Here is a 16,368-nt window from a genome sequence, read left to right on the forward strand (position 1 = left end):
TCAACGATAAGTCTTGTCAGTCGTCAGTTACTGTACTGAAAAGCTGGAAAAATATAAATGACTGCACCGCAGAAATAGGTAACGCATTTCCGTCCATCAATCATCCTATGTCGGCGAGTTCGTGATGCTGTGAAAGCTCCCCTTTCGGTCTAAAACTGGCTCTATCCTCTACCGTCTCATTATTTGACATTATAGCGAAGACTTGAAAATACAGGGTGAGTCACTAACTATTTCCACCTAGAATAACTCCGAAAGTTTAATAGTAGCTGAAAAGTTTGTGTACTAAAATTGCATGGGACAACGGGGGCCATAATATGAAGTTCTTTTTGTTGCTAGGTAGGATCGCTTCTGAGATAGGTAGGTGAACTTTGTTTTTTCAAATGACTAGTCTGCAAATGAGTCCCGTCATGAATAAACCTACCAGTAACAATTTGTTACGGTAAAAATGGAATGACAACATCTGTTCAGCCGAAGATAAAGCGAGTTTCCGTCTTCGGTTCATTTTTAGGATACTGGGAAAATGCACTGAACCTGTACAAGATACTATCTACAAAACGAGCTTCGAAAGCTGCTCAGGTGCGTGGGTCCTAAACGAAATACAACTATCAGGGGATGTAGAACGTGCCCTCAGGAAGAAGGACGAATGGTCCGAAGTTTGTTAGGCTCCCAGCAGGACGTCATGGAAATGCTGAAAAGCTTCATGCGGCTGGCGCATTAAGATAGACATGGTGAACTAACACGTGAAAGACTACATATAAATTTTCGAGAACCAGAATTAACTGAGGAATCAAGAACTGTATTTCAGCTCCCTACGTATCTCTTCCGTACTTACTGTGAAGACAAAAAGACCAATAACAGTGTCCACAGGAGCATTTGAGCAGTCACTCTGGCCGCGTTCCATATGTGAGTGGAACGGGAAGAAAACCTAATACATTGTACAGCCGAAGTACCCTGTGGCATGCACTTCACAGTGATTTCCGCAACACGTATATAGAATCAGAATGTTCTGGGTGTGGTAAAAGGAACACTGGGAATCGTCCGACGTCTTGGTTTATTCATCCTACACAACAGCAGTCTCTACTCGATGTATGAAGAAATATAGCAGTAGCTACATGTATATACAGGGCGGTAAATTGATCGTGGCCGTGCCAAACATCTCACGAAATAAACGTCAAACGAAAAAACTACAAAGAACGAAACTTGTCTAGCTTGAAGGGGGGAAAGCAGATGGCGCTTTGGTTGGCCCGCTAGATGGCACTGCCATAGGTCAAACGGATATCAACAGCGTTTTCTTAAATAAGAACCCCCATTTTTTATTACATATTCATGTAGTACATAAAGAAATATGAATGTTTTCGTTGAACCACTTTTTTTTCTTTGTGATAGATGGCACTGTAATAGTCACAAACGTATGGCTCACAATTTCAGTCGAACAGTTGGTAACAGGTAGGTTTTTTAAATACCGAGCAGCATACATAGCACACGCCCGTTGGGCATTTTGATCACAATAACCATACATCAACACGATATCGATTTTTTCCGCAATTGGTAAATGGTCCATTTTAACACGGGTAATGTATCACGAAGCAAATACCGTCCACACTGGTGGAATGTTACGTGATACCCCGTACTTATACGTTTCTGACTATTACAGCGAGATCTATCACAAAGCGAAAAAAGTGGTTCAACTAAAACATTCATATTTCTTTACGTACCACACGAATATGTAATTAAAAATGGGGGTTCCTATTTAAAAAGAAACGCAGTTGATATCCGTTTGACCTATGGCAGTGCCATCTAGCGGGCCAGCCATAGTGCCATCTGGCTTCCACCTTCTAGCTAGACAAGTTTCGTTCTTTGTAAATTTTCGTTTGATGCTTATTTCGTGAGATATTTGGCCCGGTCACTATCAATGGACCAGCCTGTATATATAATTGTACCCACATGTTGTAATTGACGTCGGATGTTCCACAGAAATGAAAATACAGCAGTGGCACCCAGTGGAGACGTAATAGAATTTACCATGTTCTTAATGTACGTAAAAGATTTAACGACTAGGCATAGCAGCGCTATCAGATTGTTCGTTGTTGATGCAGTTGTGAACAGGGAAACGCAAAGACATACCATTAGGCAAAATTACCACTTGCTTTAACGAATGATAGCTGCTGTTAAACGTAGTTAAATGTAGTGTAATGTCTTCGAAAAAGAGAGAGAACTCAGTGATATCGGAATACAAGATTATTAATGAACATCGTGAGCACATCACTTCGTGTAACTAGTTGGGAGCAATACTAAGAAGCGATCTGAAATGGGATGATCACATAAAAATTAGTACTAGGAAAGGCGCATGGAGGACTGATAGGTTGGCAGGTTTCTAAGAAAGTGTAATCCATCTGAAAAGCAAATTACGACCAAGACTGAAAAATTATGATTAATGACGGTAAAAAGGGAATGACTGTCAGATGTGTGTCATGTTAGACAGTTCAGGCTGTAGTATGATAAATGAAGAATAAGAGCTGGTAAGACCCGAGCACTGTCTGTACCAGTGGTTTTCAAATTTTTTGGGTCCCCCGATCCTTTCACTAAACGTTAACACCCGCAGCTTCTTTCGTATATGCCATCCGACTCGTAGTGTGACGTAAACAAACTTAAGTTTGCAGAAAAAGGAGTAAGAGCACACACATCTTTATAAACGGTTCACATACCGTTAACATTTCAATCAATTGTTATTACTATAACATCTTAATCTAGCGCCCGGCCGCTGTGGCCGAGCGTTTGTAGGCGCTTCAGTCCGGAACCGCGCTGCTGCTACGGTGATCGCAGGTTCGAATCCTGCCTCGGGCATGGATTTGTGTGATGCCCTTAGGTTAGTTAGGTTTAAGTAGTTCTAAGTCTAGGGGACTGATGACCTCAGATTGTAAGGTGTCAGGCAAATCCAACACCTTCCATGAAAACCCTGACATAATAAGCAAACCTAGTAGTATGTCACATAGCTCCGAATAAATCGTGACATTAAGTTAACCAAAGTAATACTAGTAACGAGTGAGCAAATGGAATACCACAGACTAACACAAGTCTTAGAGGTAGGCTGGCAACGTGGGTGTCCAGTGCGTCCCTTATCGTAGGGCCTTCTAGCTTATCACGGTTCTGCTCTCGGCTTCTGTTCTCGTTTCTCCCCCGGAACTGCGTCGGTCTCACGGTGGGAAGGTACAACTTGCATTTAGGCATTCTTGTGTTAGTCTGTGGTATTCCATTTGCTCACTCGTTACTCGTATTACTTTGGTTAACTTAATGTCACGATTTATTCGGAGCTATGTGACATACTACTAGATTTGCTTATTATGTCAGGGTTTTCATGGAAGGTGTTGGATTTGCCTGACACCTTACAAGATGTTGAGTCCCATAGTGCTCAGAGCCATTCGAATCAATTCTTATTCTAGCGGCGAAAATAAAGGAAAATGTGAACTTACATCTTCAGCGTCAGTTCTTCAAATCTGGCTACAAAATTGGGAAATGCGAGTCGCATCATTTCTCCACATTCATTCCCGATCTATTTTCCGCGTTGATGACTGTCGCATCGAGAAACCTACCTCACGTAAGCAGTATATTGTAAAAGATACCAAATCTTATAAGGCCTTCTCACCACTTCAGGATACTAAATTTCTAATCTACTGTTAACGAACGCAGTGTAAGTTCTTAGCGTTTTTGTTTTGCATGTTAGTGCTCCGGTTGCTATGGGTTTATTTATCTACTGTCACTTTTTATTTGTAATTCACTGTAGCTATTTAAGATTACATGTTGTTATTTTGTCATTTGGAGATGGTGAGTGGAGCTGTGAACTCCAGACAATGGAGTGCAAAATGGAGTAATCGGAACATTTCGGTCTTGATTTTCTGTCTGAGTTCAGTAGAGGGGTGACAGGAATGTAGGCAGCCAGAAATATTTACGTCGTGTGTGAGGTTAATACTATTGGTCAGAGTACCACAAGAAAATGGTATTCTAGCGTTGAGGAAGATCATTTTGACATTAGTGAGCCTCCATGTTGAGAAATAGCTTCGTGTTCTGATGAAGATAACGGCGACCAATCCTACCCTTCATCGTTACTGGTGACGAGAAGTGGCATCTTTGTACTTAACACAAGGAAAAGAAAGGAATTGTTGAGCCAAAACAAAGGAGCAACTCCCTGTACAAAGGCCTGCTCGTATCTACAAAAGATAATGTTATGCATCTGGTGGAGGAGCGACGGTGTGGTTTACTAGGAATCTACGAGTATATCCCGCGGTATAACCGTTACTGCTGACTTCGTTCTCAACAAGGCTGCGTGAAATGACGTCACTTCACGATAACGGTCGCCAGCATTATGTTAGACTGACTAGAAAGACTATACAGGAGTTGCGTTGGGAATTCATTCCGCACGTCCCTTATTAGCCTGATCTTGCACCCTCAGATTTTCATATTTCCCGCTCTCTATCGAACACCTTTCCAGGAACTTCCTTTCCGGATGAAAATGCGCTCCCAACATGGTTCGACGAATTCTTCGTCACAAAAATACGCGATTTCTACAGGCGCTTGAACGATAAGTTTCCCATTCGTTGGCAGACCATTGTAAACAGTGGAGAACACATTAGTGACAACAAAAATCTCTCTTATGTGTATCTGTTATATTTATTACACGTAGAGAAAAGTACTACGAACTTACGCACCAACCTAATACCAGAATTCAGATGTCATCTACCACGCTGCAATAATAACAACACATACTTACCAGCTCGCTACATAGCACATACAATGTACCCTTACTCAGAAAACAAATAAACCAGACTATTACACTACTAGCCACTAAAATTGCTACACAAAGAAGAAATGCAGATGATAAACGGATATTCATTGGAGAGATATATTATACTAGAACTGACATGAGATTACATTTTCACGCAATTTGGGTTCATAGATCCTGAGAAATCAGTACCCAGAACAACCACCTCTGGCCGTAATAACGCCTGGGCACTGAGTCAAACAGAGCTTGGATGGCGTGTACAGGTGCAGCTGCCCATGCAGCTTCAACACGATACCACAGTTCATCAAGAGTAGTAACTGGCGTATTGTGACGAGCCAGTTGCTCAGCCACCAATGACCAGGCGTTTTCAATTGGTGAGAGATTTGGAGAATGTGCTGGCCAGGGCAGCAGTCGAACATTTTCCGTATCCAAAAAGGCTCTTATAGGACCTGTAATACACGGTCGTGCATTATCCTGCTGCAATGTAGGGTTTCGCAGGGATGGAATGAAGGAAAGAGCCACGGGTCGTAACACATCTGAAATGTAACGTCCGTTGTTCAAAGTGCCGTCAGTGCGAGCAAAAGGTGACCGAGTCGTGTAACCAATGGCACCCCATACCATCATGCCGGGTGATACGCCAGTATGGCGATGACGAATACACGCTTCCAATGTGCGTTCACCGCGATGTCGCCAAACACGGAGGTGAGCATCATGATGCTGTAAACAGAACGTGGATTCATCCGAAAAAATGACGTTTTGCCATTCGTGCACCCAGGTTCGTCGTTGAGTACACCATCGCGGGCGCTCCTGTCAGTGATGCAGCGTAAAGGGTAACAGCAGCCATAGTCTCCGAGCTGATAGTCCATGCTGCTGCATACGTCGTCGAACTGTTCGTGCAGATGGTTGTTGTCTTGCAAACGTTCCCGCCTGTTGACTCAGGTATCGAGACGTGACTGCACGATCCGTTACAGCCATGCGGATAAGATGCCTGTCATCTCGTCTGCTAGTGATACGAGGCCGTTGGGGTCCAGCACGGTGTTGCGTATTACCCTCCTGAAACCACCGAATCCATATACTCCTAACAGTAATCAGATCTCGACCAACGCGAGCAGCAATGTGGCTATACGATAAACCACAATCGCGACAGGCTACAATCCGACTTTTATCAAAGTCGGAAACGTGATGGTACGCTTTTTTCCTCCTTACACGAGGAATCAGAACAAAGTTTCATCAGGCAACGCCCGTCAACTGCTGTTTGTGTATGACAAATCGGTTGGAAACTTTCCTCATGTGAGCACGTTGTATGTGTCGCCAGCGGCGCCATTCTTGTGTGAATGTTCTGAAAAGCTAATCATTTGCATATTACAGCATCTTATTACTGTCGGTTAAATTTCGCGGCATTAGCACGTCATCTTCGTGGAGTAGCAATTTTAATGGCCAGTAGTGAACTTTTGTTAAAATTCCACGACGCCTGTAAGGTGCAAGGACTCCGGAGGCCGCGACGTACAGTTTGTAAAACCCGACCTCTACGGTTAAGTCAGAGAATGAGTCTCCGATGTCAGGCGGAATTTATAGAGGAAAACTTACAAAGCAAAGATGCCAGCAAGGGGCCATGAATTACACCACTGACCGTGTGCACACTGCTACTCTGTGCAGAGAGACCCGGGAGGGAGTGGCGTGGGATCAGTGTGTATGTGTGTGTGTTTGTGTGTGTGTGGACGGAGGAGAAAGGGGGAGGGGAGGCACGTCAGCGTGCTGCCGTCACGTCTCCAGCAGACGTCCCCAACCCCTCCGCCCCCTCCCACTGTGCCTTCTGGAATCCGCTTCTGGTGCAGACGTGCCGCGCCGCCCTCGGCGACCGCCGCTTGTAAGGAGCGGCAGAAATAAACGGCACGAGGGAAAGACGTGAGGGGCAAAGAAAGAGGGAAGGAGGATGAAAAGCTGGCTGGCACCAACGCTATGCGAGGCAAGGCCGGACGTGTTCAAAATTGAAGCGGCTGAAATTAGGTTACGGAGCAAAGCCTCGCCCAATAGCTTTGTGCACGTGACGTGGGAGCTGTCGCCCCAGTCTTGCGCTGACCACCATAGGGAGCCGGGCGACAAGGTGGGGCTAATTACGTCCAGCAGGGGTGACGCGGCCGAATACTATTCGTGTTGCACCAGAAACCATGACGCCAGATGTCTCACGGACAATACCAGGTGCTATGTAAATGCACGACTGACTACTTGCAGAGCATTCCCAGAGTTTCAGTGACTTCCTCCGCCGTCATCGTCAGGATTTACCTGTATGCCCTGTTGTTACTCATACAGTTGCCCGAATTATGCCACGGAGACATCAGGATATCACGGAACTTTCATATACTACCAGAAATTATGTAGATGTCTATGACAGACGAACAGTAGTACCGAAGTTGATTTCATTAGATATCTCAGCTTATATCTGCATGGCTTTATAGTGTATATGTTGTGACTTTCGTAGGTTCTCCTATAAAAGAACGAACATGGCGATAGGGGTGATAGAAGCAAAAAACCTCCAATTGACTGATACTGAGACTTTACCTGCTAATCTTCGGCTGTCTTGACTGCGGCTAGAATCGAACCTAATCTCCTCTAGCAGTCGTTTCTGATTTTTAATTAAAGGGCTCTAAGAGGCAACAGGGGAATTCCACCGACCAGAACTCGACAGGTCTGGTAAAACCAAGTATAAAACACACATGGAAATGGGAGGTATGCTGTTACAATTAAAATATCGGATACCGCACGCAAAGATAGCGCAAAGATGACACGGAAAACGTTTTGTTCCAGGGCAAAATCAAGGAAACAATTTGAAATATAAGGCAATGGTCCCGAGTTCGAGTCTCCATTCGGCACACAGTTTTAGTCTGCCAGGAAGTTTCACATTAATGCGCACTCCGCTGCAGAGTGAAAATCTCATTCTAATTTGCAATATAAACTAGAGCTTTGTTAGCTCGTCCAATACTTGACCAGAGCGTTTGTGTGTACCTGTAGACCTAGAGAAAAATAGTATTGATTATTATACATGAAAAAGAGTAAACTGAACCCCGGCAGGGGCAGTACAAACCACTATCGCGCAAGCATTGTTAGCTTGGTCGCGACTACTGATCGATATCCAAACCGTTGCATTTGTCATGGTTCACGAACGAAATGATCGCGGTTGCATTAAGTTTGATGCAAACCAGTACTAACCGGATTTGTAAGGTCCATGGCTGCTACTGAAAACAGTCAGCAAACACAAAGGTATACAAATGGTGACAACTACTACACTATTTAATTCCACGGACAACTGCAAGCAACTGACGACGAGAATAATATATCTTACATAGTGTTCTAAAGTTAACCGGCCAAAGTCAATGCAACCAGATTCACGAGGAAATTTGTAAATTCCAAGAACACAGAGACCAAAATCGTCTTTTACTGAGCGCAGCATCTCTTCTTAATTTTCTTGGGTGGTCAAAAAAAAAACTGGACCATACCTGTCACGAGGTCTTTCTATGTTAATTGTTGTAGCTCTGAAGGTAAAAGGAAACGCTAGAGACAATTTTAGCAATGCTTAGTGACAGCTAGTGGCTGTGTGTTCTTCCTGGCGCAGCCAATCCCCCTATCGCCACGTGGAATTTCCAAGTATGTACCCTGTCTGTCTGCTGTGGGTAGTAGCAATAGAGCTACGGAGATTCAAGTGCAGTCTGCATTGTTGCCAGATTTCTTCCCCCCCCCCCCTTCCCCCTACTTACCCCTCTCCAATCCCTCAATCGTATGCGTTTTTGACATGCTTCTCCCCCAATTTCTCCCCCACCTTTATGAAATCATGGTTGACCTAGGCCAATTGCCTTTATTAACAAATTGGTGGGAAATTCAAAATAGCAGAGTTTCTCCCATCCCTTTGATATCACAGTAGAGGCAGAACGCTTGTGCGAAGTATGAATGATAGGAAATTCAGAAAAGAAGATGGTCAATGTTTCTGTTGGTGGCAAATTAAAATAAAATCTAAGGTGGTCGCTTCTATCAAGTACAGAATCCAAGACGGCAGACCTGGAATGGTTGCCAGATTTCCTGGGTCTTCTTCAGGCCTCTAAAATTCGAATCAAAGATGGTGATCGAAGACAGTCAATCTAGAGATATGGACACAGCTTGCATGGCTTCTAATTGCAGAATCAAAGATGTCAGACCTCAGGATATGGACACAGCCTGCACAGTTGTCAGAACTTTTGTATTTTCCCCAGCTCTTAGCATCAGAATCCAAGATGGCGATTCTAGATGGTGAACCTGGGGGATACAGGTGCAGACTGAATGTTTGCCAGGACATTTATGCCAATTTTCCTATGTTTAAAATGGCAGAAATTTTCAAAACCCCACTGCATTTCAAGGCCAAACAGTTCTATGTTTAAAGTGGTATATATGTGTGTGTGTGTGTGTCTGTGTCTGTGTGTTTCAGAGTATGGTAGGATAGGATAGGTATAACTGCGTCTTAAACAAATGTTATACTAAAGAGACCCACCACATTAGCTCCACCACATGCATCCTGAACCACTGCGAGCAGTCTGTGTCACGCTGTACCATGCATCATATGGCTTTATCACATGGGGATATCTACTAGTAGAATGGGCAAAGTATCTTGCTTCACTGGGCTGGTGAGAGACGTGTGCGCAGCGCAGCTGACATGCTGATGCTAAGTCCAGCTGGGTCTCTGGCAAGTGGTGTCACCAGCATTTGGCGATCACCTACACCACTGCAGGAACGTAATACAATAGTCACAGAAATATTCTGTAGCTGATACAGCCTTCATGTTTGCCATGATTTAACGAAATGTAACAGTTGACAGATTTAGACCACCTGGCATGCAATTATAGTTTTCTTTTTCTAAGTGTAATAAATTACATATTTCAAACAAACAGCACTGCTGGGAAAGAGACTCATTAAAATGCAAGATATGTAAGGAGGCAATACTGTAGAGTATTCTCTGCAAAATCGAACTGGGAATCCATCCAGATCTTGTGATTTATTTGTTTTCAGTTGTTTCTCTACGTCAGGATTGCTTATTACTAAGTCATCCATACGGAAGTTTGAAGTTGTAATGAAATCTAAACCTTTCGCTGCTTACAGGCGTTGATAAATATTAATGGGGACAGTTGAAAACTGTGTGCCCCGACCAGGACCTCCTGCTTCCATGGCAGACGCTCTGTCCGACTGAGCTACCGAAAACACAGACAGGGATTTACCTCTGGTATGCTCCCAATGAGACCCACACTTTCCAACTTTCTGCCCACAAACTAGATTTGTAGTCAAACTTCCTGGCAGATTAAAACTATGTGCCCGACCGAGACTCGAACTCGGGACCTTTGCCTTTCGCGGGCAAGTGCTCTACCAACTGAGCTACCGAAGCACGACTCACGTCCGGTACTCACAGCTTTACTTCTGCCAGTCTCCGCCTCCTACCTTCCAAACTTTACAGAAGCTCTTCTGCGAAACTTGCAGAACTAGCACTCCTGAAAGAAAGGATACTGCGGAGACATGGCTTAGCCACAGCCTGGGGGATGTTTCCAGAATGAGATTTTCACTCTGCAGCGGAGTGTGCGCTGATATGAAACTTCCTGGCAGATTAAAACTGTGTGCCCGACCGAGACTCGAACTCGGGACCTTTGCCTTTCGAGGGCAAGTGCTCTACCAACTGAGCTACCGAAGCAGGCAAAGGTCCCGAGTTCGAGTCTCGGTCGGGCACACAGTTTTAATCTGCCAGGAAGTTTCATATCAGCGCACACTCCGCTGCAGAGTGAAAATCTCATTCTAGATTTGTAGTGCCCCTGCCGATGATACTCATTACTAGCAGCAGTCAGTCTTCTGATTGCCGTAAGAGTTCGGACAATATGAGTGCATCTGCACTGAAGACGATCATTGGCGGCATCTGTACAGATATCATTGGTGATCTTGCAGCTCTCTAAGACTGTAGTTATAATGAAAAATAGACCTTTCGCTGCTTACAGGCATTGATAAATATGAGTGGGTACAGTTAAAAATGTGACTGAGTCCGGGTCCCGCCAAATTTTCCTCCCCAGACCGTCATCTTCGATTATGTCACGAAGGGATGACAGTGCCCTATGGTGGTGGTACTGTGTACAATGTCAATTGGACTCCGGACCCCATGGGTAACACACTTGATTTCAGTACTGCCTCAAATTGTTTAAATAAAGACTGCTTGCAAAATAGAGACTGAAGTCAATCCTATCTCACAAAGGCTGAGTCCTTTTCAAGCCAATTCCTAGGAAGAGGTGGCAGTCGATTGACAGGTTAGTGGAGGTAGCCCGGGTGACCTATTTTCCCACCATTTTCTTTGCGTAGTGGAGGTAGCCATTATGTGTTGCATTGTCCTGATAGAATTTGAACTCCCAGCCATTTTCTGTGGGTGGCTCTGGGAGGGGGGGGGGGGGAGGGTGTTACGTTAGTAGAGGTAGCCCAATTGACCTATCTTTCCGCCAAAATTAGAACTTCCCGCCATGACTTCATTGCCACGTTGCCTTATCTATCGCTGTCATCTTGGTTCCGCCATCTTGAATACATCTGGGAACAATGGAGAATGGGGTAGACCATAGTTTTCTCCAGTAATAATACCAAATGGTACTCGTTTAAATTAATACAGATTCCAATCTGTACAAAAGGCAACAACGTGCTTAGACTCCTCGCTTAATGGGATCTGATAGTAAGATTGATTTAAATCAAGAACCGTAAAATATCAAGCACCAAAAAATCACGTGAATCAATTATGGAGATCAAAAAGGGTAACTGGCTACAAAACTATCGATTCCAGCCTATGACACTCACCCTGCACCTTAAGAACAAGAAATACCGCTGACGTATATGGGAAAGTTCATGGTCTAATAATTCCATCCCGTAGCATATCATTAATCTTTTGTCTTTATATTCTCGTCTTAGATGGTAAGAGACGATACGGGGCATGCCGTACCAGCATGTCGTTGGCCAGACGGGCAAGAGCAAAGGCCTTGTTCCTCAGATGGACGGAATCTGAAGAAAAAGATGTTACTAGCGAAGTCGAGAATCATGTCTGTTAGTTGAATGAGATCACGCTCAAGCAACAAGGTAACAGATAAGTTCTTAACGACAATGAATCTAACAGGCCAAGAAAAATGACAAATACATAAACTCCTGCGCACCTCACCCACCGGAGGCTACTCTCCCCATTGCCACACGACGTCTATGGATGGAGGGGTACATAGGAGTCATCTTACACAAATTACGAAATTCGAGGTACCAACTATAGTCGAGAAAGAAATCTGAACGTCCAGGACCCAGAAGTGCAAAAACAAGTTCCCAGTTAAGCCAACCACAAACGAGTAGAAGAGCACATTTATGGAGAGCGCGAATCAACGCGCAATGAGCGGGAAGTTTAGTCGGAAGAGCTTTACCGTGCACCCGATGGCTTCAGATGCTAGGCCTAAGACCACATCTAACCGGAAACTCGCGCACTACATGACTACTGGCACCACACCGAAAAGAAAAGCTAATCAATCAGAAGGCGACTGTCGATGATTACCATTTCGGATACTTGGTTCAGACTGAAAACCCTTACCTGATCTCGTTGCTTGTCTGAAAATCTAAATGCCTTGCCGCGTGGGATTAGCTGAGCGGTCTTGGCACTGCAGTCATGGACTGTGCGGCTGGTCCCGGCGGAGGTTCGAGTCCTCCCTCGGGCATGGGTGTGTGTGTGTTTGTCCTTATGATGATTTTGGTTAAGTAGTGTGTAAACTTAGGGACTGATGATCTTAGCAGTTAAGTTCCATAAGATTTCACACACATTTGAACTTTTTTTCTAAATACCTTGACAACACCAAGTAACTAATTTAACACAGGAAAAATCCCAGTCTAGTGCGAGAAGACAAAACGCGACCGATTTGCCGACTTCATTCCTTCCATAATGTTCGGGTAACCTCCATGTTCAAAGCGGAGACAGAAGTGCGAACACGCTCAATATACTGACTCTAGGTCTCGGTGGTACTTGTATCTGCCAATAGTTTAACCGCCCAAGTTCATTATCCATGCGTGGTGATAACTTTCTATGATACGAGTCCTGAGCTGACTTAGCGTACCGTGATTTCTACGTAACTCCGACAGCAAACTGCTTAACAACCCCTCCGACAAATGGTAAAGCAAGGAGAGCATCACAGAATGCCATATGTGCAAGACATCGACATGAAATTCAAACCGGACAATTGATTACAACACCTGTCGAACTTGATATAACTGGTCCATATACAACTCGGAAATACCACTAAACAAACATATGATCCGTTTAGGTAATTTAGGAAATGCCTCAGAGTCAAAATAACCAAGACCTCGAGCATCGACCTGTTTTAAATCTAGGAACTGACTACTGGCCGAACAACTATGTTGCATACTACCCACTTCACTACTCAAACTCAATAAACCAGCCCTTACTTTTAGGTATTTTCTAACCACTAAGCTCAAGACATCATAAATCAGCAAGGCAGTTACTTCAGTGATCCCTAGCTCAGAGAATTACGTTCAAAAAAATATTTCAGTAAGCCATCAAACACAGGCAATATATGTGGGCGTATTGTAGAGTGAAAAATGCGCGATGTGGCAGACATGTGATAATCTTGGAAATATCCAGTGCAGCTCTCGGTTTCCACTCCAGCCTACGGCCTCGTAATGACACCAAATGTGAAATATTTATCTTTAATCAAATTAACAAAAATCAAGAATGCGTAGTAGTGGTGAAGGTAAAGTTTCAGCCAATTTAGCTGAATAAAATTTGATGCGGGGAAACTTAATAAATGCCCAGAGAATAGATCTGACAGTAATTTAGCCTAACCACGGGGCAAGGAACCTTGCGTGAACCAAACAGTTATGTAAGTTAGTCATAAGCTTACCTCTACGATGACATACATAAGAATTAGACCGAACAAGCAATGCTTCCTTCTGTGGTATCTGTGGAGATCTACAGCGCAACTATAAAACGAACATCAAATACAGGAAATTTCCGTTAAAGGAAACAAAATATAAAATAAAAAATTAAATGCAAAATCATTAAGATCAGCTGAGATCACAATTTAACCTGCAAAACTTTTGCCATGAGTTATTGCCAGAACACTTTCGCAAAATACTACGACACAAGAGAGCCGACTGCCGTATCCAATGGATAAATCTAACATTGAGGATAAGGACTCAACTTGATCTTTCAAACTTTGTATAGCCAACGCAAATACACTGCAATGAAGCTCTCAGTGCCACATATAAATCCCCTATACAGGCAAAATTACATATACAGACTGATGAGAAGTATAAATAATCTGAAGCAATACAGCCTTGGATCAGAGAATTACGCTCAAACAAAAATTTCAGTAAGCCATCAAGCACAGGCAACAGAGGTGGGCGTATCATAGTATGAGAAACACTGCACGATGTGGCAGACACTCGACAATCCCGGTGATATCCACTGCAGCTCCCAGCATCCAGTGCCACACAGCATGGAATATCAAAGCCGGACAAATCAGCCGACGCTGGCAGAAGGATTCCGTGTTCAGCTCAGTGTTGTAACTCCACCAGTTACACCAAATATTGACATAAACAAAGCTAACGGCCGACTAACCCACTACGTCCGGAACTCAGCATATGATGGCCTCTATATCGCTGTCACTGGCTGCCTCACAAATGCGGCTCAAGGCCTACTTTAGGACTCTCCGCGACAGGCTACAATGGATATGGTCTGCCAATAGTAGCGCCAGTAATACCAGAAATTAAGGTACGCCACATCGATTGTGAGCCTCCCCCCCCACTCCCCAATCAAAAAATCGTTACTGCGGTTAAAAATGAGAGTTCTACCACTGCCTTTACCCACGAACGCAGATGTCAAATATAATTAACATATTTCACACTTATTTGTACACATATTGCAATAGAGAATCTCGAGCTGCAGTTACATTTTCATGCACCTCAGTGTTTTTCACGTTAAATCTCCAGGATTATGTATCGTGGAGCGACGGAAGTGTCGCGAATAGAGTTAATAAAAATGAAGTAATAAATTTAAATGTCCGCCTGATGCGGCAGTTTGACGTCCATCACAGTGTTAGTGGCTCCATATCTCCTGAACTATCCATCGTACAACGATGTAATTTTGCTGGTAAATTCAGTGGTACATGTGAATCCGGTCTGTAAAATGTGTCGTGAATACAGTTAGTAGTAGAGAGGTATTAAATGAAAACGTCGTGCCTGATGCGGCAGTATTCCTGCTTGGATACCGAAACTGTAATGAACGTTAACCTTTTTGCTTTCGTCATTCTGTAAGTGTCGTCAGTGAAACAAAGTTTCGTAAAGATTTGAAATTATGTGTAAAGCTTGTTGCAAGTCACTAGGTGCTCTCATTCTCAAACCATAGACGAGTGAACTACTTGTATTTGTGCGTCGTGGGCTACACTGTTTTTCATTCTCGTACCTTTGATAGGTTTGTTTAAAGTCTCATTTTGTTCGTTGTATCTGCTCGAGGCGGACGTCGCAGGAACCCGTTTCACTTCGTCGCTGATCCATTAACTCAGTTTTTTTTGTATTATTTATTACAGAGGGCAGCTAACCCTCTGACCGAACACGCTGAGTTACCGTGCTAGCGTGATAGGTAGGTGGTTCTTACCCCCACAACGATTCTTTCGAGACAGTAAGCGATTGCGTACATAATTCGGTTGAAATCGTTCGAGTGGTTTAGGAGACGATGTTGAACTTGGATACATTAATCAGTACATACATGCGTACTTACATAAACTGGAGAGCCAAATAAAATGGTATAGGCCTGCATACTAAAATACAGAGATATGTAAACAGGTAGAATACAGCGCTGCGTTCGGCTACGACTGTGTAAGACAACAAGTGTTAGGCGCTGTTGTTGGATCGGTTACTGCTGCTACAGTGACATGTTATCAATACTTAAGTGAGTTTGAACGTGGTGTTATAGACGAAGCGAGAGCGATGGGGCACAGCATCTCCGAGGTAGCGATGAAGTGGAGATTTTCCCGTACGACCATACCACGAATGTACCGTGAATATCATGAATCCGGTAAAACATATCTCCGGCATCGCTGCGGCCGGAAAAAGATTCTGCAAGAACGAGACCAACCGCGACTGAAGAGAAACGTTCGTCGTCACAGAAGTGCATCCCTTCGGCATATTGCTGCAGATTTCAATGCTGGGCGATCAGCGTCAGAGTACGAACCATTCAACGAAACAACATCGATATGGGCTTTCGGAGCCGAAGGCCCACTCATGTACCCTCGATGACTGAACAAGTTTTACTCCTCTCCTGGGCAAGTTAACATCGACAATGGACGGTTGATGACCGGAGACATGTTGCCTGGTCGGACGAGTCTCGTTTCAAATTGTACTGAACGGATGAACGTGTACGGGTATGGAGACAACCTTATGAATCCATGGACCTTGTATGTCAGGAGGGCACTGTTCAAGCTGGTGGAGGCTCTGTAATGGTGTGGGTCGCGTGCAGTTGGAGTAATATGAAATTCCTGATACGTCTAGGCACGACGTAATCATCCTGTCTG

At 44.0% G+C, this 16,368-nt stretch overlaps 1 non-coding gene across 1 annotated transcript; it reads right to left on the reverse strand.

Annotated features, from left to right (window-relative positions):
• Window positions 1–10,404: 10,404 nt before the first annotated feature.
• Trnas-cga (transfer RNA serine (anticodon CGA)) lies at window positions 10,405–10,479 on the reverse strand. Its single transcript has one exon. It is a non-coding gene; the product is annotated as a tRNA-Ser (tRNA).
• Window positions 10,480–16,368: the final 5,889 nt, after the last annotated feature.

Source organism: Schistocerca gregaria, chromosome 1 (genome assembly GCF_023897955.1).
Source record: "Schistocerca gregaria isolate iqSchGreg1 chromosome 1, iqSchGreg1.2, whole genome shotgun sequence".
Taxonomy (NCBI): domain Eukaryota; kingdom Metazoa; phylum Arthropoda; class Insecta; order Orthoptera; family Acrididae; genus Schistocerca; species Schistocerca gregaria.